Consider the following 26,733-nt stretch of genomic DNA (forward strand, 5'->3'; position numbering starts at 1 on the left):
AAGCTTTTTTAAAAAAAAAGTGTCACATTGACACACAAAAAAAAATATTATTATAGTTCATCTTTTTGTTAAAATTCCTTAGTACTTAGAAAATGGTTTTAAAATCTGCTAATCACTTCCTCTTTTTCTTCTTTCTGTTAGCCATAGCTCTGTTTTCTCCCTTTGCTTCTGTCTCCTATTATTTGAATCAGTTCTGCTGTGGGAGACAGATGGTCACACTGTCATGGCTGGACAACTAATTTCCTCTGATATTTACCATTCTAGCACACACAGACACTCCTCATCGATGAAAGCCAGATACTGTGAAATGGTCCATGAATTTCGGTTTGTGTGTGTGCGAGTGTGTGTGAGATGAGTAAGAGTGAGGACAGCTCATGGTATTGGCTGTAAACGGCCGCCCAATCTGGTACGATTTGTGCAGTTGTGTGTGTGTGTGAGTTTCGGTGACATTTATAATCATGCTAAAAAACAAATCTTTAATAAGATTTCCAAAAAGAAGCTAAATTTTTAATGATTAAAATTCAACGTTGAAAGGAAAAGGACCCATTTTATAACAAATTAAATGCAATCACTACTATTTCTACTAAATACTTGTGATGTGATAAACTCTCCGATTATACAGTTTATGTATGAGTATTACCCATGTAATGAGCCTTATGGTTTCATAAAACATCTATATTATGAACCAGTTAGTAATAATTTTTGGGACTTGATGCTTTGATAAGAGCTCCTGATGGATTTTAATTTTAATGCCATGTATAAAAACTAGCCGGGCTCAGGTTTCAGTTGCACAATATTTCATCACAAACAGAATAAAAGCTCTGAATTTCAATTTACTTCAGTTTACCATAGGCATTGTCTTTGATCTGTGATTGACACGTCATTAGTGTAATTAGTTTGGTAGGAATGAAACAATGCCAGGACTAGTACGAAGAAATCAGCTTTTTCACAATAAACTCCAAAGATGTATCGTGGTAATTAGATGATGAAAGTTTCAATAAATAAACAAATTCAATAAATAAACAAATAAATGTTTAAATTCAATGTGTGTGTGAATGTGGTGTAAATGAATAACACATATAAGACCAATGCATTATTATTATTAAGTATATCAGAATCAGAATCAGAATCAGAAATACTTTATTGATCCCAGGGGGAAATTGCTTATATATAATATATATAATATATAGTATATAATGGAAAAGGTATATAGCTTATTGTACATTTTAAAATTAGTCTTATCTATAGGCACATTGAATATGCTAATACTGCTATTACTAAAGAGATAGGAAAGAAAAGAAAAGAAAACTTGGAGTATACGCAGCATGATTTTTAACGACGAGCCACAGATCTTGCTCGTCTTGCCTGTATTGTGTTAATAATCCCCAAGTCAAATATATCACGCTGCTTTGTGCCAGTATGACAAATAATCACAAATTATTTACAGCTCATTAAAAATTGAAATTAACTCTGATATATTGATAACATAAGCTAGTTAAATTCCTCCATATGCTTCTGTGTTAATAAATCCTTTGAACTCAGCATGTTTAAAACTTGCAACCCATGTGGTCCTTATGAATAAATAACCAGGAAAAAAAGCCTCTTTCTGTTCTGAGCAGTTTTCCAGAAGATATACAGTGTGGAAAGCCATTGCTAATGTTATTAGAGGTGATGCTTGCTGTTTGTTTATGTGTAAAATGAAGCATCTCCATGCATGTCAGTCCAGTGCTGAAGGGGTAGGGGGATAGCTGCAGGTAGTATTTTTTAACTCTTGAGTTATGTACCATTATTTATGCAGAAAGCAGAAAGAAAACAGAACAAGTCAGTAACTATCCTCAAAGGGCACAACTGTCAGGTGTGGGGCACAGCTTAAATCATCAAGAGGAGTCACTCTAAAGTATAGAAACACTGTTTAGTTTATGATTTATATTTATTCTATCTGTCCTGACCAGCACCCAGACCAATAAGCAAAAGCTGTGGTTTTTCTAACATCATTATTAGTGGGGTATAAGGGACAGAACTGCTGCCACTCTTAGGTCTGACCGTTCTGTACTAAAAGTTGCTCTCAGGAGTGCTGAACGGGTCTTAAGGAAACTCTTAGCTAGGAACTTGGTGACATTTAATGGGTAAGATAATATCCTTTGTTATCTATGGCCCCTTTTTTCCACAGGGAGTATCTGTGCAGAACTGATCCTCTCTTCTACAAACCTACAGAGTCACTTTCTGTATAGTCTTTCAGTGTGAGTGTGTATGTGATGCAAAATATTGATCTGGTCATAAGGTTTGAGGACAAATAATAAATCTTAATATTAAATCTTAAATAAAGCAAAATCCCATCTATCTATTGGTAATACTAGTGGAAGCCCTAATTAGCTTTACTTGTTTCCATCCATCCCTCTCTCATATACTCAGATGTTCATTTCACATTTTATACACAAGTACATATCATCATTTGTTGTATATAACCTGTTATCACAGCACTTCATTACATATACGATAACTCACATTATTTACATAGAGCCATTAAATACCACTATCTAGCATTATAAACGGCCATTTTTGTTTCTGAGCACAGTTTTATGTTGGGTGTTATGTGGGTTTATGACTCAGGGATTCTTGTCATCTTTCCCTCCAGACATAGACAACACTACATTCACACATGCTTTCCACACACACACACACACACCCTCACATACAGGCATGTCCTGTTGTGTGTGAATTGATGTTCCGTACAAGATAAAATGGGCCTCTCTGGGTAGAAACAGCTCCACTTAATTCCCCTCACTCCCCCCTCATGTGATGTGAGAGAACAACTGTGTGTGTGCATGTGTGTAAAAACGTGTGTAGGTGTTAGAGCTATAGATGGGATCCATCAGCAGGAAATCAGCTTTCTTCCTTCTCTTTTTACTGTATAATCCAGCCTATCCCCCTCTCTGTTTTGCTACATCCTCCTTCCCACTTTATCATTTTGTTATCACTCCTCCCTTCAGCTTACTCCACATCTCTTTCCTATATTTTCCAACTCCTTCCCCACACACTGGCCCACATTTCCTTTCCTCTTCTCCTCCAGATAACTTCTTTTAATCCTCCTACTTCTCCCTCTCTTCATCCCTCTTCATCCTTTTCTCATCTCTGCCTGCTGAATCGTCTCTGCTGCTCCACCATGATTTGGCCATTTCTTCTTCACTGCCTGGTAATCTTTTTTTATCTCTATCCTAACCTGTTTTCTTCCTCCTCTCTACTTGTCTCTCTATCATATCATCTCATCTGTTTTAAAAAAAAAACCTCTGTTATTTTTGTGTTTTTGACGAGATTATCATATCAGTGTCCCTTTTGTCGCTTTATCCTCTTCATTGTTAATATTTGTCTTCCACCACTTGACTGCACTTTGCTGCTGGCTGCCAGTAAAATGTTTTCCCACCATTAGCCACCATCTCTCACACTCTTTCATCCTCTCTAGCTCTCCTCTTTCACCATCTCACCAACAATATTCATCAAAAACCTAACATGCTTCCTCTCCTCGTCAGCCTACACTTGTTGCCCGCTTACATTCTGTAAAATTTACAGCTGACGTTTTACAGAAATTGAAATTGAAATGCATGTATAGTATAGAGAACATCCATCATCAATGAACTGGTCACCTTCTCATCCTGAATAGCGTCATTCCCTAACTGACAAATGACAAGAATATACCCTTTTACAATAGGACTCACACAACAGAACTAATGGGAAATGTGGATCCGTACAATATAATGATAAAACTGTTTCGTATTAGACCTGATGGCCAATATACAGTTAAATATACATAAGGTCTACATAGGTCTTGTTCTAATTTCCATAAAATTGCTGTACTGCTGCCTTCAGGCCTGCGAGGTAGTCTGATTTAATGCAGCGGTTAATTTAGAGAGGGCTACTAAAATGATAAGCCTGCTCTATGGGACTGCATAATTAACTACATTTGTGCCACAAAGTGCCACAAGAGAGAAAAATAGTGTTTGGTGTATACTAATTTCTGCCCATACATACACTGAAGGACACCGAGTCACACACATAAAACAACTGGCATCACATTAAAATGATCCAACTTGTTAATAACGGAACCCTAATGAGCAGTCATATCAATGATGCATTATCTTGTCTTTAGAGATATTAAAATCAATGGATTCAGGGACTTACATCAATAAATTACAGGTGATTGATTGACAACTTGTGCATGTGTTAATAAATTTTACAACAGATATGAATCTCTTTCACTCACTCCATACTGAAAACGCTGTAACTGTTCAGCTATTGGCGGCACAACAGTGACGCTGCTAACAGCACTGACACCATCTCCTGACAGCTGGTGTAGTTGTGAACTTTGCCTGTGCTGCTCGGATGGAAATTTCACACTTTTTTTTCTCCCATAAATGTTGTCACATATTTCAAAACAAACTCTAAAGACTCCTGAGAGATTCAGTTGGAAGATAACGAGTTTCCTTCTGCCTTATGATGACCACCAAATCACACTTGGTATGTTCTCTTGCGTGTAAGTTTCTGCATCAGAGACATTTTTCATAGCAAATTTCAGTCCCCTAGCAGGTTGAGGCACCCCTAGTATGGATGGATGCCCACTTGTGATGTCTGGATGATGTTTTGGCAGCTTTGTTTTGGCAGTTTCAGCACTGCACTGCATACTGTGTGGAAAGGACTTTCTCTATAGTCAGGGCCAAAAGAAAAGAAAAAGGACCAACAAGAAGCATGAAGACCAAAAAGTGTGGTCAACATTTCTGGCTGTCCCATATATTCTTGACATTGTCACCAACTAGCAGTGGGCAGCTCCAGCAGGTAGATGTTTCTTCTGCAAGGCCTTAATGCAGAGCTTGCAGAACCAACAGAGTGGCAGGTTTGTGCCATGAAACTTTAATATTTATGTAACTTATGGCATTTATTGAATTTCATTGCACTCTGTGTGTCATGTGATATGTACTCTAAGATCATAGGCTGGAAAGGACCCCTGTGATTTCTTTAATTAAACCTAACAGATCTATTTTTTTCACCAAAATGTGTGCACTAGTGTTTCCTCCCACACTTTAAAGACGTGCTTGTTAGGTTAATTGGTGACTGTAAACTGCCCGTAGCTGTGAGTGTGAATGGTTGATTGTATGTTGCCCTGTGATGGACTGGCGACCTGTCAAGGGTGTACCCCGCCTATCACCCAAAGCTAGCTGAGATAGGCTCCAGCCCCCTGTGACCCTGCACTGCAGGAAAAAGTGGGTTCAGATGATGGATGGAGGGATGGATGGATGTGTGCACTTGCAATTTCTCTTGCTTTTCTCAAACAAGAGACTGTTAGTATTAGAGTAAAATGTGTGTTTTTATTGTCAGACAATCTTTTATCATTATCACCCATTAACACCAACGTGCATACATTAATAAAGGCAATTTATTATTAGCTGAAGATTTTCTCAGTTATTTTCAGTGTTAAATTTGTAATTAAACGGGTTTTTGTGCTGTGCACTTGTTCACATACTGTCATGTAATTTGACTATTTTGCTGCGTCAATTGTAAAAATGCAAATTTCTGAGTGTAATAAAACAAAAGTTAAATCTTAGAAAAAGCCTGCAGTGTTAGGAGGCAGCTCTAACAGCTTTCTTGTAATTTATTCCCAGCATATTCATCACCCTTACACTTTCATTTAGTTGTCTGTGTTTATTTGGGCAGAATGGAGGCAAACACAGAATGACCTGGGTCACCGATTTCATCTTCTCTGTTCCAAAATAACATCATCCAGTTTAGTCCCTTAGGCACTGAGCTCTGTGTGCTTTAGTAAACAAATTTATATCTTACTAATAGATGCCGCAGTTTCGCTGTAAGCACTGTCACACTGAGATCTCACTTACAGTAGATGGGGTAGATGTAGTACTCTGTTGGAAACTCACCTCCACATTATTGCGTTTAGAGGGTCCTGCGTGGTTTAGTTTTGTTCTGTCCTCGATAATGAATGTGTAAACAAAGAAGAAGCCTCCGCCGCTCGCTCCCTGCCTGTGAATCAAAGAAAAAAAACATTAGAAAACTGAGTTTAGTTCTGTAATAGTCTGCTTTTTTTAAACAAATGTTATTTGTATGCTTTATTTATATCTTAAATATGCATTGTATACCCTATGCTTTAAATCAACAGAAATTACATGATTTGTTCCCAATTATGTTTGTACTATGAAAATAATCACTATAAAGCACACTCTTTGGGTAATGAGGAACGTTCCGTGCACAGCTATGTTTAACGACTTTATGATGGTGATACAAGGTATCAGTTCTATAAAACGAACAGGCTAATTACTGCCAGCCAATTGCAGGTTTGACTGACAGATTCAGTCTGCACTCTCCGTCATCCATGCAGTGCAGGACTTCCTACAATGTAAGGTTCTACCTTTGACAAACACAAGTTGAATGGTCTGGAATTTTTTACAGAAATATTTTGATTTATTCTACTTCTCTATAATATGTAGAAACACCCCCTGATAGTGGTTGCAATTAAATTAAATTTTAAATTATGTTTTATTTTTTTTCGTCATTTTAGTCCAGCATTCAGGGGTGAGCATTATCTCCAATACATAATGTGCTGTAGGTGTACTTGTGTCTTACTTTTATAAATGGTAAATATTTAGCAAATCATACATCAAAGTCAACAAGGTTGAAAACTCTCCAAGCAGAACAACAGAGAATAGAATTTAGCTGCAGGAGAGAATAATAGTGTGTGGTGTATAAAGATTCAGTCATAGTATTTAGCTTTTTTTTTACTCATGGATTTCTGTGGATATTATCTTTGATGACATGTAAATGTAACAGCACAGAAACCAACATACAGTGCAACACACTTGCTTTGTGTGTATAAATAAAAAAAATCCTTAGTCAGTACACTTTACTAGTTACTCAGCTCTTTCTCTCTCTCTCTACCTTCCACCCACTCCATTTCTCCTTCTCTCAATCTCCCTCCTGCATCTCTTCGTACCTCTTAAGACATCATCAATAAATGTTGTTAGACAGTCATGCAACACTCCAGGAGACAAATGCATATGTGAGTAATGGTGTGTGCTAAGCATGTGTGTGTGTGTTTAGCTATCTGTGTGTGTTAACACTGCAATAGACAGATGAACCCCTCTGACTCTCTAGTTCATTATAGTGACAAATGAATCTATCAAGTGTGTGTGTGTGTGTGTGTGTGGAGGAAAATGAAGCTCCAAGTGTAATCACTGTGAGATATACACACATACAAATTCCTTGCTATGTGCACCAAATAACTTAAAATGACCTGTGTAACATGTTGTCACGTCATCGAAAAAAGCAGTGTGTATGACATCTTGACCTTGGATTATATTAGTATGTAACTATGTGCCAGCTCACCCAGTTTACTAGAAACTTCCTTCCTCCCACACACACACATGTACATATACTGAGTAAATACAAGCTTTGCTTTTAGTGATTTATCAGTGATGACAACATGCCTTCCGGTAGCCTCTCACATGTCCCTTTCTGTCACACAAACATTGTGTAGTGTAGCATGAAGTGTGACAGCATGTTGGCATGTGTGTTTTATGTTTTATGTAAATATGTGCTGTTATTAGCTTTACTTTCCAGCTTCAATGTCTGTGTGTGTATTTGTGCGATGTGCTGCTTTTTGCTCATGAAAGCATATGTATTATAAACCTGTGAGTTAACACCTTCCAATGTAAAGCCACAGAGAGGAGTCCCACACATATAAATAAACATTACTCTCAGCTCACATTCATTCAGCATTTCCCACAGTATACCGTACATATATTGTGTTAGCCGAATGCAGTGGCATCGCATTTGATCACTGGGAGGCTGACAATGCTGAGGTCTGCAGGTGTATTTTTGAACTGGTGTCAGTGTAAGGAAGATGATGTGACTTCTGGATCCCTCTCACCTAATCCTACACCTAGAAGTGACATGTCACTTTATATGTCGTCATCACAGTCGCAGCGCAATCTGGTACAGCCGAGCATGCAATCAAAGCTGTGGGAAACGGTCCAGACTGTCCATCAGTCTTTTAGTAAGTGTATGTGTGTGTGGGTATCTTTGTGTATCCAGACGGCTATGTGAACATGTGTTTGTCTGTGCTATTGAATTAGCCATTAGTCCAGATTATTAAATGAAACCCTGATGAATTACCTGCCTCAATTAAAAAAAGGATCCTCATTAGTGTGTGTGTCTGTGCATATTCACCTCATGACTTCCTTTTGCACGAGTCTTTCTCCTACCTCTATCATGCTAAGCCTGTTTTAGTTATTGTACCACTGGCTCATGGTTCAGTGTGTGTTTGTAGCTGAGTTTTAGCTAAAGTGAAGCTTAACAACCACAAAACTTCCACTTCAGGTTAAAACCTTTTTTTAAAAGTGAACCTGGACACGGCAGTCACTAAATATTATTTTTCTTTTCAGTAGCACTCATTTTAAGGGCTCGAGGTATTTTGTTTAGCACCTTAAAATGTTATTATACTGCAGCTAATTTGACAGCCTTTAGATCACACACTAATCTGACAGCTGTTAACTGGGTAGTAAGCTCCTTGGGTTCACCGGCTTGTCTCAGCTCAGTGAAAATACACGGCCAAAAAAAAGTTTTTTTTTTTTTTAAGGAATTATTTTTGTTATACATTTTTGCAAGTGTTTCACAATGTTCAGATCAGCAACAAACATTCTTTAGTCTCTGTGGGGAAGTACGGGAACACCAGCACAGAAGCATCCACACAGTTGGTTATTTGCCCTGGCAGCGTGTTGGCCCAGAGATGACACATCTGCTCAACTGAGCAAACTTATGAAATTGATTTTGATCAGGTTAGTAACCTCACAGAATGCACAGAGTGTGGTACAGTGCAAAGAGCCCCCAGAGCGCTGCACACATGCTGGTGCATCTTTACCCAATGACTGTAACAAATTGCTTATTTTCTGCAAAGTGGTTGCATCACATTCACAGATCCAGCCTTCATGTACACTCTTATCAAGTCTAATTAGTAACATGGAGATCTGTCATACAGCATTTGAATGTGCGTGGGTGTATGACTTTTCTGCTTATTTGTCTGTCTCATTATGAAGTTTGAATCTGTTTTTACATTACAAGCGCTGACTGTGTGTGTGTGTGTTGACACTTCCGGATTTAAGTGGCTGATGTCTATCCCCCCTGAGGCCGACATTATTTGTCTATAGGATATGGGGTTTTTTCAACATTACCTGCCCCTGTCTGAAGCTACTACATGATTAGTTTTTCACCATCAATCAAACAATGACTACAACCGCAGTTTCTTTGTCTTGCAATACATGTTCAGTCAGGAGTGATGGTCATTTATTAAGCCTCACTGTCAGGACACAAACACCCCACAATAACTCGGTCCTAACTCTCTTAAGTGCCGGCTTGTCAAGCACCAGGTAAAGAAACTAGTTGACTTTTCAAAGAAAATGCTGTTCTGCACAAATGTTGAAGCCCAGGTGCTGTATCATCCTCTTTGTCTGTTATAACAGCACATGGTCAAATAGGGGCGAAAACATTGCTGTTGTGGGTCATTGGCAAAACACAACTTTAAAAAAAACAAACACCTCTCCGAAGGTTTCCTTCCGTGAATATCTATCATGTTGTGCAAGAGTTGTGTGTATCTGACAAGTGATCCCTTTGGCTTTGCATAGGTTTGTGAACAGTTGCGTGACAGTTATTAACCACCCAGTTATACAGTATGTGATGCTCTCCACTGATCTGACATCAGCCAGCTGGTTCCAGGGGATAACTGGTCTGTCAATCTTTATCTAGGGCAGCCTGTGATTGGGACACCAGAGACAGAAACAACTCTCTAACTGTATTTGTCTTTTCCTTTTATCTTGGATGATAACTATCCAACTAGATTTAAGAAAGGATTCCCAGAGGGAGTTACAGCTGAATATGAAACTAAACAGTCTGTGTTTTGGATTTTTATTGAGCTAAAACATTCACTGAGAAACCAAATATTACGATCAATACACTGTTGGTCCCTTGTGTTCTGTCAAAACATCTCAGACTCACCAAAGCATGAACTTTCAGAACTCTGAGGTATCCTGTGGCACCAGGAGATAAGAAGCAGATTGTTTTTGTCTTAAACTAACATATGTTCCAGTCTAACCCTCAACTCTTTGTCCCTGGTTCTTGTTTTGGCCGTCTGTGTTTACCGTACAGACCAGGAGCACCTCATGAACCTCGCTGTTTCTGAGACTGTATGCTCAAGATTTCAGGCACCTGTAACAACTTGTTTTTGATGAAAAAAAGTATTTTTTTGTTATTTACTGTCTCCTCTTAGATGAGCATGCTGTATCAGCTCCACAGGGCAGCGGCCAGAGAGCGTCCTTATAAGAACCTGACTAACAGGACGAGCTCTCCAGCAGGATGAGGTAACAGCTTGACATCAAGGTCCTCCAGGATCACTGAACTTATTAGTCTGTCACTTTAGATGAAAGCTGGAACAAAGACTAGTCTGGATCTCTACTTAATGCAAAGGCTTAATTTGAAACCCAGTGTATACCTGCAGTACACGTTCTACAGTTGATTTCAGATGATACCTGCACTGAAACGGTATCTCATATGGTCACACTTGTGCCTCAATTTTATTTCCCACGGTAACTAGCTTGTGTCTTGTTCCCTTTGTGTTGAACCACCCTCACAGAACTGAAGGTAACCTCTAGTTCTTCTTACTTCTACTAGTTGGGATACTAACTGTTCACTGGATCAACCACATTATTATAATATCGAAATGACACACAGGTCGCTTAAACTATGTAGTAACATGACATCATGTTTTCAGTGCCTCTCATATCACAGTATGCTTCCATCACAGTGTAACAGACGTTTACTTCAGTGCTTCAGGTGTAAACATACAGCTGAAATCCCATCACTTCTACTGACAGCCATGTAGCTGCCACAAAACTGTTGCTGTGTTCAAGGATTCACACACCAAAACCAAAACCGACAGCAATCATACACAAAAAAACTGTTTATGTGCAGATAATCAGTGTGTCACGTGGCCCCTTTTGTGGTCCTCAATAATGGATACTTGTCTACCGCCATACAAAGTAGTAGTGGGAATGTGCTTCTTTTAAGATATATATTATTATATATTATTATATATTATATATTTATAGATATATATAACATAAGATTACATAAGACTTTATTGATCCCTGGAGGGAAAGTAGCAGAACAAAAAGCAAGACAGTGCACAATGTACAACTATAGTAGCACAAAAATATAAAAATAAAGTCAAAATAAAGATTTTTCTTTTTTCATTAAGCTTCCTTGTTATTTCTTCTAATTTCCCTCTTTCTCCTCATTCCTTTCCTCATCTTCCTCCTCTCTGGTCCCTCTAGACTCAAGTCTATATCCATTCACTGCTATTAATCTCTAATTGAAGTTAACATTGAAGCTAACAGACAAAACAGCTCCAGAAATAGTCATCTGTTTAAATATTATCTTGGATTTCAACAATTCCCTTTCCTCTGTTGTTCCTCTCTGAGAGTGTTTTCTTTTAGTAATGCTTCAAAGCAGCATTTAATCCAGTAGTGTGTAAATGACTGATGTTCCATTTTGGGTACATCTAGTTCCTACATAATAACCTCAAAGCCTGAAGTACATCACCTTTTTTTGTAATGTATTAATGTTTGTCCTTTCACAGTGGCATGTCAAAATGTACAAAGTTTCATGTAGATTCTTATATCTTTGCATGTATCACATCCAGAATTAAAAAAAAAACAATGAGCCAGTGTCCTTTGCTAAAACATCACAATGGTATAACAAAGCTTCTGTGGTTTTCTTTGCATGGAATCAGCTTTTACAGCTGCTGGGTCTGCGGGCACTTTAACAACCTGCTGACTTCAATAATGAGTTCATCTGCTCTAACAGTTAGATGCCTTACATGGTTTAAGTGAGAGAAGAAAATAATATTGTTTTATATATACATATATACACACATGAAAAAAAGAGGGGGGGACTGTGGGAGTGATTTAGCTTCTGGGACAAAAGTTTAATAAAGCTAAATCTGATTCCAATTGTTCATTTCTCAATGTTTTTAGTCATTTCCTGTTTTATTTACAAATCTGTTTCCTGCTTTAAAACAGTTTCCACCTCTGTGGTTCCACCTGTCGTATTGTCCTCCCAGCATTTAGTCTCTGATATACCATCACTCTGTCTTTATGTCCAGTCTTATTTTCTTGTATTAGTTTTCCTTAGTCTTCTTAATATCTTTGCCTGATTTTTTAACTTTTTGTTAACATGAAGTCACTAAAAAAAACTCTTCATGTCTGAGAAATGAAGTGTTGAAATCTGTATATACATGTAAATTCAACTATTGCTGTTGTGACCACTGATCACGATGTTGATGAAGATTCTCACGAAGATCCTCATTCTGTCTGTTTTACCCAGACCCACCCACTGAGTTTCCCCACCAAAACACTTAGAACTGATAAAGCTGCTTGGATGAGCAGCGAAACGACTTCAAGAAAACTCTACAAGTCCAGATGCCTTGCTTCAATCTTCTCTACCCACTGATCATGATGTAAAACAACCACGTTATAGCAGCTGATAGCTCCTTAAAGGATAAAACTACTCACACAATCTCTGGATCAAAGAATAGTTAAATAAACTCTAGTCTTCTAATGAATACACGACTCGAGCTGCCGTCTGCATTATATAACTGGTATACAGTATGTAATTCACCAAAACGTATCCAAAAACTAAAACTTTGGCTTGTGCTAAACTTTATGCTGTGAACGACACAAAGGGGAGACAAAGCAAGAGTGACAGAGATAGAAAGTGATGGTGACAGTGAAAGGGAGGAGGAGAGTAACGCACAGATATCTTTAGCTTGGACAGACTGCACTCAGATTCACTTGTCTCCTTCATCCTGAATCTGTTTCCCTCTGATTCCTCCTGAGAGCTGACAAGTGGAAACAAAGGAAAGACAGACTCTGACAGCAACGCAGCAGGGGCTCGAGTGAGACCATGCAGTGATTGTACGGGGATCTTTCCTTTGCTAAGCTTTTTAAGCATGTCATACTGCAACTCAATGAAAGTTCAACTTTTTTTCAGTTAAAAAACGTAAGATGATTTATTTCACTACTTTCTCTGTTACTAGTAAGACTGAGGAATCTGTACATATGCTTGCTTTGCAAGGGTCATGATCCTCAGCGATGTTGCCTCTCGTCCAGGGAATGGGATTTGATGACATCCTCTTGCTCCGTTTCCACCTGGGAGTTTGGCTGCAGCATGGCCGTATGACCTTTTGTAGTTCACTACGCTCATCTAGAATATGTATAGACCAAAAAAAAAAAAAACACACTCTGAAACCCATCAAAAACATAAAAGGGATTGATTGAGTGGAAGAGAGACAGAAGGAGACGTTTCAAAGCGGATTCTGTGGAGTTGGTAAATTGATGGATTTTGTTTAGCTCAGTGGGACCGACAGGACTGCAGCAGCTAAGGTCTGTGTTGTACTGAAGTCAGACCACAGCAAACACTGACACTAATTGGATATGGTGAGTGTGCCAGGGTACACAACAGAGGCTCGTTTGTGTTTCTTTCACTGTGTTTTTTTTTTTGTCTATAATTGTCATAGTGTTTCATATTAGGACAGCAGTTTCCTGCCTTTTTCCCATTTATTGATTTGGAATAAAAATAAAACAACACAATTGATCCCATGCCGTGGTCTTGAAGTGTGTGTATCTGTGAGAGATTTAAACAACGACATGGGTAGGTTTTGAAGACAGGGTGAGTAAGTCTACAGTACTGAGCCTAATTAGTGTGAGTAATGTTTGCCGTGAGCCTTTTGGTGTCGGATTATTTACTTTCCAAAGAGTGTGTTTTAGGCCTTTGAACCCACTGTTCAATTAAAAGCCTGCATGATGGAGAGATGGTTTAAATAGAAAAAGGATTTGAAGCCTTGGTCTTGTATGTACTGTAAAATGCAGCCATTATGGCCTCTTGGGAAAATAGTTTGTACAGGCTTATGGTGAGCTTTTGTTGGCCACGAGTGCAAGTATAAACTGTTTGATGGTATCCAAGTTAAACATCCAGACTTCTTAAAAGCACTACAAACGTAATATATCAATCAGCCTCCAGTTCTGAAGCCACTTTTACAGGAACTCTGGACAAAGTAAGGAGAATCAAGTCTGACACAAAAGAAGTTCACAGCAGGAGACTGACGGCCCTAGACGTGTGCCCACTCACTCACTCGCCCACTGTGATTCTGCAGACAGTGACCATCTCAATTCAAACATCACCTCAACTGAACATTACCGAGATTTTGAAGAAGGGTTTAAATTGTGAATGAATGTGACTTTGTTTTCTCATATGTAGATAAGCCTGAACAAAAGGTAATGAATGAAATGAGCGTCTATCTATGTACAGGGGGAAAAAAAGCTCATTCTTAGGGGCATTCATTCTGAAGAGATAACAACAAAAGTTGGACACTTTATCGGTCATTGGTATTGGTAAAAGACAGTGTAAAATAAATTCATACTACAATACAAACACATCTCCTGCTTTCCGTTTGGTACCCACACATTTCTCTGTTGCACTGACTTCGACCAAGCTTTCACAACTTGAGCCCATTGTACTCTGTGTCCTTTTTTTTTTGAATTAGCTGCTAGCGCTATTTGAAAGTCGAATTCCAACAGAGAGAAAAACACAGATGGTTCTTCGTCTCATCTGAATCTCCCTCAGTAGCTAATTATTCGGCCATGAACAGAGCTGTGAGCGGCGTAGCTTCGGTGCGATGAAAGAGCACCAGCTGACCTTAGATCTACAAACCAGCAGCCTTCTGAAGGAATCTGTACACATACATAAAACACTACAATAATGACTACAATAGTTGTTCATTATTGATTGTGGAGATTGCATTTGTTACAGGGCATGAATGTTTCTGTATGTACTTTTTACCTTTTGCATTACTCCAAGAAATGATAATAGAATGAAGAGATGGGTGAGAAAGTCAGTGAATGAGGCTTGTGATGTCTGCCCATAATCCTAAGAGGACAGACACTGACACCATAAATCAGCCAGAGAGGAGAGAAGATGGGATTTGTGAGAGGGCACAGGGAGGAGGTAGTGAATAAAAAAAAACGTGTGGAGCAGAATCCTAAAGGAGAAAAGCAAAAGCCCTAACACTAAGAAAAAAAAATCTCTCATGACTTTGGTGATCATTCTTTTCTCCTTTGCCTCTTCAGAATGTGAGCAAAATGACTGAATGAGTAATAACATTAGATGCAGAGGGTAGAGACCAGAGAATCTAACAGTGACAGAAAGTAGATTGAAGCAGATATGAGTATGAAAGGAGTAACAGACAGCAAGAAATAGATGTTAATGTGGGCGGAGAGGAGAGCGACACGGGTTGAGTCAAGTGCTGTGGGGCTGCAAGGAGGTGGGGGGTGGGGGGTATAGAGGGGTATAGTATATAGCAAAGACATGCAGTTAACTCATTGTAATGAGATTCCTAGCAGGCCGAGTGGGATATCATCTGCTCTGCGTTGCAGCCTGGATTGTGACTCATTCGGAGGCAGAGTGACAGAAAGAATATCTGCAACTCCCTTGCACCTTAAACTTTCTGACAGTCACCTAAAAATGACTCTCTGAGCTTCTGAAACTCAAAAATGCTTCACTGCTCAGTTCTTTCTAAGAAATGAGAAAGCTCATTTTCCTCCACTTTTGGGGGTTCTTGAGATTAATTTTTCAGACATAAGGCTTGCAGCAGATTGGAGCATGCAACAGGTTTTACCTTTTAGCATGCGTGTAAGCACTTTTCTACTAAATATGACTTGTTTCTGCATCCAAAGGAATGACATTGCTCTTGAGTACATCACACATCTGAACATGTTTTTCTGTTCATCAATCCTGAGATGAATACAGTCTTATACTTCATGATATCTAAGGAAGACATCCCAAACCACACCATCTACCACCAGATAGGAAAGCTGCTTCTATTTTTTACTGTAAGAAATTGCAAGTTTACTTTACATTTTTGGCTCCTGCAGCAGCCATGGTTCCTCTAAGGCATCGTGTTGATTTGGAAAGCCTAAAATCATCTGAAGAAAATGTCCCTTATTTTTTGAGGTGTCTGATTCATGGTGCCCATGCTGTGCCATATTCAAGAGTGGCTTTCACAAGCAAAACTTCAGCCAAGGGTTTTGGTGTACACTTGGCTTCTGATTACCTTTTCATTCCCAAGACAGGTGTATATTCTTGGGCGTTATCCTGTACTCATGTAATCATGACATTTTTTGCATGTGTCTCTGATTTGGCATTCACACTTTCTTCGGAAATGGCCCCATGCTGCACCCTTGCACTGGGAATATTCAAGCCTTGGCCAAGCAAACCGGCAGGGAAAACATTTTTTTTCACTACAAAAACCACAAAAAAGTGACACTTTACAGAAGACTTATTTCATTTGTTTATTATTATTAAAATGAGAAGCAAAAAATGTGACATTTTATTTTAGAGAATAACTTCTCATATGCAGTAAAGTAAGACTAAGGATAAAGGCCCCATCATTATGTGAGCTGTGGGTGCTGGCAGCTTTTGGTGCAGAGAGAAGTGAAAGCCAATTTAATCCAAGGCTGGTTAAGTGGGAGCAGCTAGAAATTGGGGCTGTGTGTGATTTAACAGCCTTTGTTCCCCGGTCTCTGCTCCTCTGCCCACTGGACATGAATGAAATGAAGGAAGAGAAAGAAAGAAAGGCAGGTTCTAGACCCCCCAGCTAGAACAAGTCATGTGTCAGCAATCTTGCTGTATCTCTCCAATTACCAGCCTCTGAGAACACAGAGGGAAAACTATACAACGCACACTTGGTGATGCAGAGACCCTCATAGTGCAATTATTAAAGTTTTTGCTGCACCGTAATTAAGCCTCGACATACCCTCTAAGGTGTGCCTTTGTTATCTGATGTCAAACACCTTTCACATTGTCGCTTTGGGAAGTTAAAGCAAGTTGTGTAACATAAGACAGGAAGTAATTAAAAACTATACCTTTCAGAAATTCAACTACAAGAGCACAAAATGTTTACGATATAAGGCTCTCTCTGCTCTATGAGTCCGGTCTGTGATATGTAAGAGCGTTGGAAAAACAAAGTTCTACACAGAATCCCAGAATGTAAGAGCTAATAAGTACTGACCGCTATGTGCCTCTTTTGGGATTTTTTTGCTGCCGTCAGTGAAAAGGATGCATATCAACATTTCCTTTATTATGCTGCAAAAGAAGAGCTCCGAGCTCCTATGCTGACCTTATTTTGTATGTCTGCTTTATTTTCTAGCAGCGAGCGGATGAAGACTCCCTCTTCTGTTTGCATCTAATAACTCCTCTCCATCATCTGTTTAATTCTTGCTGAGCCGCTGGGAGCTCTTTGTTGCTTTTTATATAGATTCCAGCTTACACAATGGGCCAGTGCTACTTATTTCACTTGTGACTTTTTTTTTTTTTTCAAAGCTATATTTTACTTTGCTAGTACATTTGCCCAGTAGCAGACCTTAAGCCTCCCTATAGAAGCAGTAGGAGGAAATCATTATAATGCTGCTATGTCGTAATGCAGACATTTAATAAGCTATAAGGGAAAAAAACGAATGGGACTTGACGATACAGCAGTTCCTCCAATCTGATCCAAGTATGGAAGCCTTCCTGCCGTGCATGCATAATCTGAGCTAATGCCAATGGCTGACGTCCGTTGGGTAAATTAGTATTAGAAAATGAGTTGATACATTCTCATGCATCTTCACATCAAGGTTGAACCTTCTGCTCACTATGTATACGTATTCCCAAAAGAAAATAAATACAAAAGTTTAAAATGTATAAAGATCTTCTCTGAACACTACACCCTGCGCTGCCACCTGCAGTCTGTTGACTTTCTCACCCTGCTCACACTTGTGAAGAAACACTGTCAGATAGGTGGGTATCACATTAAAAGGGGATGAACATCTGGGTCAGAGTGTCCTTTAGAGCTTTTTTTTTGTTAACAGAGGATCTGCAGTGAAAATGCCAGACCTTGGAGAGGCAAACTGAACAAAGTGTTCAGAGAGATAAATGTCATATCTGATGCAGATATAATTACAGTTCGTTAAACACCTTTTTCCTTTGCTTATTTAAAATTTAATATAAATTTTAGGTATAGGAGTATGAAAAAAAGGTGTGGACACAATTATGCTGTCTTCTAATAATACGCTGCACAAATATGAAGCATTAATATCCATTAAGTCCAATAAACATCTAAATGTCCATATGCACAATATGAGTGCTTATTTAAGCGACGGAAAATAAAAATATGAATGCAAACATGACCAAGCCTGTCACCCTGTCTGCAGATTTGAATAATTAATGAAGTCACCGCTGCTGTGACATCCACGTGTAAAATTATGCACAGCCTCTCTCTCAGTGGTGCGATGGCTCCTGGCACTTAATCAACTGCACTGAAATGATCAGACGTTCTACAAGTTGTTGTGGGTGACTCATCAAACTGAAATTACTATTGACTTTTCTGCAGGACTCTGCCTCCTTGGATTGCACTTAGCGACATGTGAATGATATTCTCGGTCGAACTGCTCTCTCGCCACATTAAAAATAGAATTTTGTTGGAACAAGGGCAAACGGAAAAAGACAAAAACCTAATCCAGATGAAAGGTTTTCTATCATTCTGTTTGTGTGTGTGTGCATTTGCCAAATGAAGCACATAGGTACATGGTCCCGTGTTTGCAGTCGTGGTCTGAGCAAGGTTTAAATTCAAATGGAATTTCTTGCTGCAGTAAGCACCAGAATTGGACAGTGCCAGCTAATCAGCATAAACACAGACTCAGCTGTGCCTCATAAACATGTTGGTTTGGAACCAGGAAATGGTGGCAGACATAAACAACAGGCTGAAGATTACATCTTCATTCGAGGATTTTCTCCCAAGCACTATGGATAATAGATAATATTGTATTTCTCGTGCAGCTTATTTAGTTGTCTATAGCTTAGAAAAACACATTTTGAGTCCAGCTAAGATCCATTTCAGTGATGTCTTAAGGCAAATCATATAACTTTTTGGAATCTATTCAGTAAAATATGAACATATTTATCTGATGAAAAGTAAAAACATCATTTGAAATGGTAGAACTAGAGGAAAAGATGAGGAATCAAAGTCACCAACAGTTAGCCTCAGTTTCTCACCAAAAGTTGTGGAGACAGTTTAGTTTAGACCGTCCATGCCTTTAGCATCCAACTAAAAAACATTACAGTGTAAAGACATATCAAACTTCATCCAGTATTTATGTTAAATTTAAAAAATAGGACATGACAACGGACAATTTAAGGTGCTATTATGTGCTGATTATGGCAGCAGCAGTGCCATGTAATCACTGGGGAATGTTTCACTCATATGAAAGTTTCAGCGCACAACTGTAGCATCAACACTTTTCAGACACAAAGAGAAGGAGCGTCTCTTGGTGCCAGAAATGTCTGCTGCTGCAGCTGCTGCTGCTGCTGCTGCTGCTGCTGCAAAAAAAAAAAAAAAAAAAACAATTTCTCCTCTGAGTGAGAACAACAGTAAGATTTCAAAACCAATGAGTTTGTCTCAGTCTAAATGAAAAAATGTATTGGTATTTTTTAAAAAAATGTCTTAAAGTTAAACGCACTGCAAAAACTATAATAAAAAAAAGTCCTAAATAATTTAATAAAGGAAAAGTTTCAGCAAAGGTCACAGTGAAGATATCAAAATAAATATATATAAAATATATAAATATATATATATATATATATATATATATATATATATATATATATATATGTATATATATATATATATATATATATATATATATGTATATATATATATATATATATGTATATATATATATACAGTACATATATATACATATACATATATATATATATATATATATATACAGTACATATACAGTGTGTATATACATATATATACACACACACACACTAATACAATATAAACAGAGGCATACTGCTTGCTTTTAGGAGTGTCAAGTAAGAGTATCAAGGAATTGTAAAAACTTTCAAAACTGACGGATTCCTGGAAAACAAAATAAATTAATCAGAATTAACAACAAATACCTGAGAGTTCCCAGCTCATTGCATATTGGATTCAAGAACTTACACTTTCCAACAATCCATCACAGAGCACCTGTTTCATTAAAAAAACAAGAAATCAGATATATAGCCTATATACATAGCTCAAGAGTCATCTAATCAGCAATATGATGCCACCCCTCCCATCATATTGGTGATGTGGAGTGCTGCCATGACAACAAGACTAATCAGACATGCACAGAATGATTATGACGGGGGAACAAATTAAAGTCCCAGGAGGGACACAGAGACCACCCACTGACACTCAGACACAATAAAGCACATGTTGTGACACACTGACTGAACATATGCATGGGCGAACACACTCATAAAGAAAACATGCATATTCACCTACAGACTGCAGACACATTTCTTGTGAAAGAATATGTAGATGTGCAAAATTGGTTCTTGTCATTCAGAGCAGAAAACACTTGAGAACAACTTGGATTAAGAGAGGCACTTCTTGCAAAAAGCTTAACGCCTCTGGTAAGTCTGTAAATGCCTTATAAATATTTAATTCTTGCACAATCAACGATATGACAACTCAATTATATTCCAAGTAAATGTAGGTGTTTTCTCACACAGCCCTGATTTTCTTTATTATACAGTATGCTTACTCGGGATTGTGTGCTGTCCAAATTGTGACAAACGAACATGAGTGCATGATCTAATCAACAGTAGTAACCTTTAAAATAAAATGTCAATTATTTACGGATCGTTGCTTAACCTAACAATTTGTGAGAACACCGCATGATTCATCACCTGTACACACACTGCATTAAGGTTTGAATCCACTATAGTGGATCTTCCTTGGACCTTGTGGGTCCAAATATATGCTTCTAAATTGGCCTTGCAAACACAAAATGATTTTTGCATTATCAAAAGTTTAGTAAAATAAAGAAAACAAGTTTATTATTCAACATCGTAGGATTCTCCTTCATTCTTGACTCACTATGCACAAACATAATACATCATCATGGAAGACACTTGAGCATGCTCACTATTCTGACTCCCCACCTCCTGATGGAGCGTCCTCTCTGTGTGGGATAATGGAAGACTCAGTTAAATATAGAAGCAGAGCAATGATTTATAGTCTTCATATAATGTTTTTTTGGGGGGGGGATGGTGATCTTATGAGATTAAAAACAGCGTTCCACTTTTTCACTCGGCGTAATTTGCACTAAATGCATAAAATGTCTCTAAAGGTCAGGCAATTTGTTTAAGCGACGTTGCAGTGTTATTGAGGCCATCAGTAGCAAAACAAACACTCCTATTTCTTGTTGCTACACAGAGTTAGTATGCACGACAGTACTCTACGGTCACTTAGCAGAGTGAGTGTGTGTCAGCAGGTTGGCAGTACCCTATCCGTTTTCTAATATCTCCTCCGTGCCAGGTGTTTCAGGGAGAAAATGTGATAAAACACTCACTCTACCTATAATTCTTGTCTCCTTTTTCTCTTCTCTCAGGCATCCTGTTGTGTTTAATGTTTTTTCTTTAAAGTAAGGATTTCGGCATGGGGTGCACATTTGCAGCTGAGAAGTGAAGTTTAAACAGCCTATTTACTGCTTAAGATTATTTACCTGCCATTAAACAGATTATTATGGCTGAGATGAAGACATACTGTTACATTAAGCCAGATAAGACTACTGCAAATTCCGTACCGTAGCTTCAGAATATCTTTAGTGTTCACTGGTTTAATGGGTGTAAGTAGTTCTACTGTTTGTGATAACAATCCCCGACGTGACTATCAGGAGTCATTCAGTTCTAAGTATGCAGCCGACACTTCCTGCACATAAAGCCAATGAGCCTATGGATATGCAGCTGTGAAATGTTACTGCAGAGGAGCTTGGTGAAGGCTTTGGTTGGCAGAGCGGGGTTGGAGTGGTTTCCTGCTGTGCGGGTGTTACCTCAGTTTGGTTTCTCTTCTGACCTCAGCTCTGCTGAGCACTTTGAGGTGCATGCCTTCGATTGCACAAAAAAAAGTAGCACGATGAAGCTACATATGCACTGGAAGCTCACACCTTCAGCTGACCTGTATAGCACACATTGTGTTCTGTGACTCCCTCAAATCTGGGAATGGTGGATGCTGCCACATTAATTGAAACTCTAATATAGAAATAGGAGGAGCAGGAGTAGGAGCCAACTAGGCCATTTGATACTTCCTTCCTAACTTGCTTCTGTCCTTGGCAAATGTGTCAAGGCCCGTTTTCCTTCTTTGACCCTGAAACTTTTCACAACCTCTTTTAGATCACTTTATTTTTAATGCAGAACATTTCTGACTTAAAATGCATTTTTTTTTTCTCTTAGACTGTCAGAATCTGTGCTTTAACCCCAGCTGGCAGCATTTTGGTGCATGTTGACATATCTGTGGCATGAAGCCAAAGTCACATGTAACAAATGAATTTTGATTTTGAATAGGATTGAATTAAGGCAGACCATGCTATCAACAATTTTGATAATCATGTTTCCTCCATTCTCACTCCCTTCTCTGTCTCTTTCTGTTTTCCTTCGTCACTTCACACATCCCTGTCTCACGCTGCCATGCCTGGTCCTTGTTAAGATTCCTAGCAGGCGCCAGAAGGCGTCAGGAAGCAACGAGTCACTAAACGAACAGACAGATTGTTAATTTCCCTCCTCTGGGCACAGTCTGGACAGAGTTGAAGTCCAATTCTGTTAGGAGACAGAACAAAATACTGTCACTTATATTAGCTTCCTGACTGTGTTACTCTCCTTTCTTACCCTCCCTTCTTCCATCTCTTTCACCCTATCTCTTTCTGCTTGCAGAACACAAAGAAAAAAAATCCACGCAGCCATATTTATCAACTCTCCGTCCTCTCTGTCACTTGTCTTTCTTGGTCCTGTTGCACTCTTGTCTGTCTTCTCCTGTTTCTATCATGGCCTACCTCTCTGCTGCACTCCTTTTTTGTTGGAAGTTTATTTCAAGTGGCTCCTACATTTGTACCACTTCACAAAGGCACCAGGACAGCTCATCATCACCAGGAGACACAAAATATTTGGTCCACATACGGTATTTCCTAGCCATGTCTGTCTGTTTATAGAGTACATTTTGTGAGTTTTTGTCAGAGTGATGGTGGAGTAGTGGTGAGAAAATCTTCCCTCATAAAATATATTTAATAATATGTGTTTATGGAAAACCATAACATTAACCTAAACCTGTTATTTTAATGCCTAAACCTAGCCATTAAAATGCAATGGAAGTAGTAAGGCAGTCATGAAGCACCTAAGTAAAACATGTGAACCTAACCATCTAGAATGGCTTCTTATTGTTATATACAATTAAATAAACTACTGACATACCGTGCAAGAAATCTATAACTTAACCTCCGACAGCCCCACAGTTCCCCTCAGTCATCAATAAAGTTCCAGCCTCTTGTCTATTGTTGTAGGTTGGACAGGATGGGGCGGTGGAGTATGGACTGTCAGGGATATTTCACATTGTGTCTAGTTAGTCGTGTCAGTGACAGTCTAATCCCACACTATCCCGCTCTCCTCATTCCTCCCTGTTCCGTTCTGTCAGCCTGCCTCTCTCTCTCTGACTGAATAAAACCGTATCTACAGCTGGACCCGTGAATGAGACAATACTCGATTTCAGCTGTGCAGATTAAATCAGGTCTAGGCTTTTCCACAAACACTCTGCCCACTACACAGCATCTCTTTCAGAGTAAGAAGAGGGGGGTGGGGGGCAAGATTGTGTCTGTGCATGTGTGTGTGTGTGTGAGAGAGAGAGAGAGAGAGAGAGAAAGAATATATAGGATAATCTCTCTTTGGCCTTCCTGCTGGCTCTGTTTCAGCACTCTCCAGATTAACTGCTGCACCCTGACCTTTAAAACATCCCTTATTGAGCTCAGCGTAGCTCACAGGGGCATGCTTGGTTCGATAGCCCTTATTTCTATCAGCACAGCACCACAGGGCAGCAAGTTAGTCAGTCCAAATCATCCCACTTTCTATAACAAGCAAATTTCCTGTGACCTATGCTCCGTGAGTGTACAGACTCAAGTGGACAAATGCTGATACAGCAAGACACTGCTGTGTAACCGTGTTTGAGATGCTGATTAAAAAAAAATACTTGAGACATAAAATATTTTGTTTTTAAAATGAATTCTTGTGTAACATGGTTAAAGGGATTTTTAGATTAGGCACCTTTAATTTAAATGTGCTAACTACAGCAGGATTTTGAGCACTGATTTAGAATTACTTTGAATTAAAATCATGCTTTTCAATCTTATTGGCATTCAATATGGATGTGCTGCATTATATTTTGATCTCTGAATGCATTAAATGCTGAAATATTGTTGGGTATAAAATGCAGAAATTAAATGCATTTATTAGAATTCTGAGGATGTCAGAGGCAATACCACATCAGTGTTTTGTAAGGAGATTAATCACTGATGACTGATGAGTACATTTAGAAAATAATAATAAACAGTTTGATTACTGTTTTAGGGGTTATGAATTCCTGACTTGTGGGAACTGAATGAAAATCTTGTTACAAATGGGACAATTGTTCAAATTACATTTGACTGTTTAACATAATTTTGATATTTATTTGCTCATTAATGCCAAACTGCTACTTTGATTACTCACACACCATCATCTTTTTGCATCAACAGAGTCAAATCACTGACTCATACTAAGACAACTTCATCATCCTGAAACACATGGGACCAGTTTTACTGCAGAGCTTTTCAATAGCATCCATGTAGCTTGTGACAGCACACCATACTTGAGTGCAATTTGTTGCTGAGTAAATGTGAATTTAGACAGACTGTGTGAGGATGTGTGGCTGCAGACACAAAGATGAACAGGAGGACTCTCAGTGCAGCTGGCCGACTACAAAGTGGGGGAACCTTGAAGAGCTGCCATGCTAACTTCACAGCGGACTGAACAGCTTATGAGTGGACTGTGGACAAACAGTTGACACAGTGTTGCTGTTGCATCTGCTCTCCCCGTCTACCCTTCTGTCAGTCTTTGTTGTTGTGCACGTAAACAGACACCATATCAGCTCAAGTCCTGTACCAACAGCAAACTTCTATCTTCAAATACTACATGGCAGAAGCTAAAACCTGCTTACATTTCAACACACGGGTATAAATCTCAAAGACATTGTGCGGCAGCTTTTAAATCGTCTGCACTATTTCTTCTATTTACCCTGAAACATTTCAAACACTGGCTTACTCATCTGTAAAATTCTGTCATAGTTCACACAATTATTAAAAAAAAAAAACAACATTTAATATTCAATTATCAAAGATGAGAAAAGGCCTAATCCTTCTATGCAGACCAAACAAGCCTGGATGGAAGTATGAAACTTTGGTAAACCGTTTAATTACTATTTACTTTTTTTTTTTTTTTTTTTTTTTTTTTTTTGTGGGGGGAGGGGGGGGGCATAGTACACTGGTGATTTTCCATCTTGAGAGGAGATAGAACGAGTAAAATAAACACCATCTGTTGACCGAAACTCTTGCGCAGTTAAATGTAGGCATAACACAACACAGAGCTGGCACCCATTGTTATTTTTCTTGCATTTTGATCCCCAGATGAAACATAGTAGCTGCCAACTTCCTCTTCTCATTCACGCTGTATCCTTAACTAAATAAATATATATGTATATTTTTCTGGCATGGTGGCCTATGGAATAGGATAGAGAAATAGGGTTGTTAGTAGAGTTTTGCCGATTATTTATTTAAAAAAAGTATAGAATTCAATTAGGAATGAGGACAGAAAGTGATCAAAGCTGCTGAACAGAATGTAAACAAATCCTCACCAACACGGCAAAGCTTGTAGATGAGGATCTAATAATAGCAGGCACACACAAGCCCACAGTAATGACAAAAAAAGATCATGTTGTGTATCAGCCAGCCACAGGTGTGTGACAATGAGAAGAATGCCTTCTGTCTGTCATCACCACCTCTGAAATAAAAGACTGTAAAATGTGTAAAAAAAAAAACATATTTATGTGTTGTCAGATTGCTTTTACATGAATAAAAGGATAACACAGCTATTGAAAATATGTTGTAATACATATAGAGCCAGGCCTATGTGGGGCCTGTGTCCTCTTATACATGTGGATTTCTTTCTTTTTCTTTCTTTTGGGAAAGACACATAGACAGGCACCAACAAAGGCTAGGACAAAATGACCAAAAAGAGACAACAAAACATCCACAGAGATGTAAAATACTAACAAAGTTTACTCACCCACACTCAGGGACTTTGCCTCATCTGTTCATGCTTGTCTTCATCTTAAAAAAACACAAGTTTAAACCAGAGTTTGTAACCTAGCATAGCCACCATATGACTCAAAAGGAGGAGGTGTCCAAACACTTCCTGTATTGCAGCTCTAGGTGACATCATCAGTGATGTCACTGGCATGGACTAAGTGTGACGGGAAAGGGGGGGTGTAGTTTTGATAAAGTCTATATCTATCTAGAGTCTATAGAATCCTGAAGATGGCAGACATGCAACCGTCCTTAAAGGTAGGGTAGGAAATTTCATTCTGATGCACTTTTTGTTAAATTAGTGTAACTTCTCTTCACGATCCGATAGCAACCGTTTAGTTGGGCAGTTTCGCTTTAAAACGAAGAATATTAA

The 26,733-nt window shown here is 38.6% G+C and overlaps 1 long non-coding RNA gene across 1 annotated transcript in view; it reads right to left on the reverse strand.

Moving 5' to 3' along the window:
• Positions 1-26,439, reverse strand: part of LOC114428019 (uncharacterized) — a 33,854-nt gene extending 7,415 nt beyond the window's left edge. Inside the window, exons 1-2 of the long non-coding RNA XR_003669500.1 lie at positions 26,341-26,439; positions 5,922-6,024 (exon numbers count right to left, since the gene is read on the reverse strand). This is a non-coding gene — a long non-coding RNA (uncharacterized LOC114428019). The remainder of the gene's footprint in view (positions 1-5,921; positions 6,025-26,340) is intronic.
• Positions 26,440-26,733: the final 294 nt, after the last annotated feature.

Source organism: Parambassis ranga, chromosome 22, assembly GCF_900634625.1.
Source record: "Parambassis ranga chromosome 22, fParRan2.1, whole genome shotgun sequence".
NCBI lineage: Eukaryota > Metazoa > Chordata > Actinopteri > Ambassidae > Parambassis > Parambassis ranga.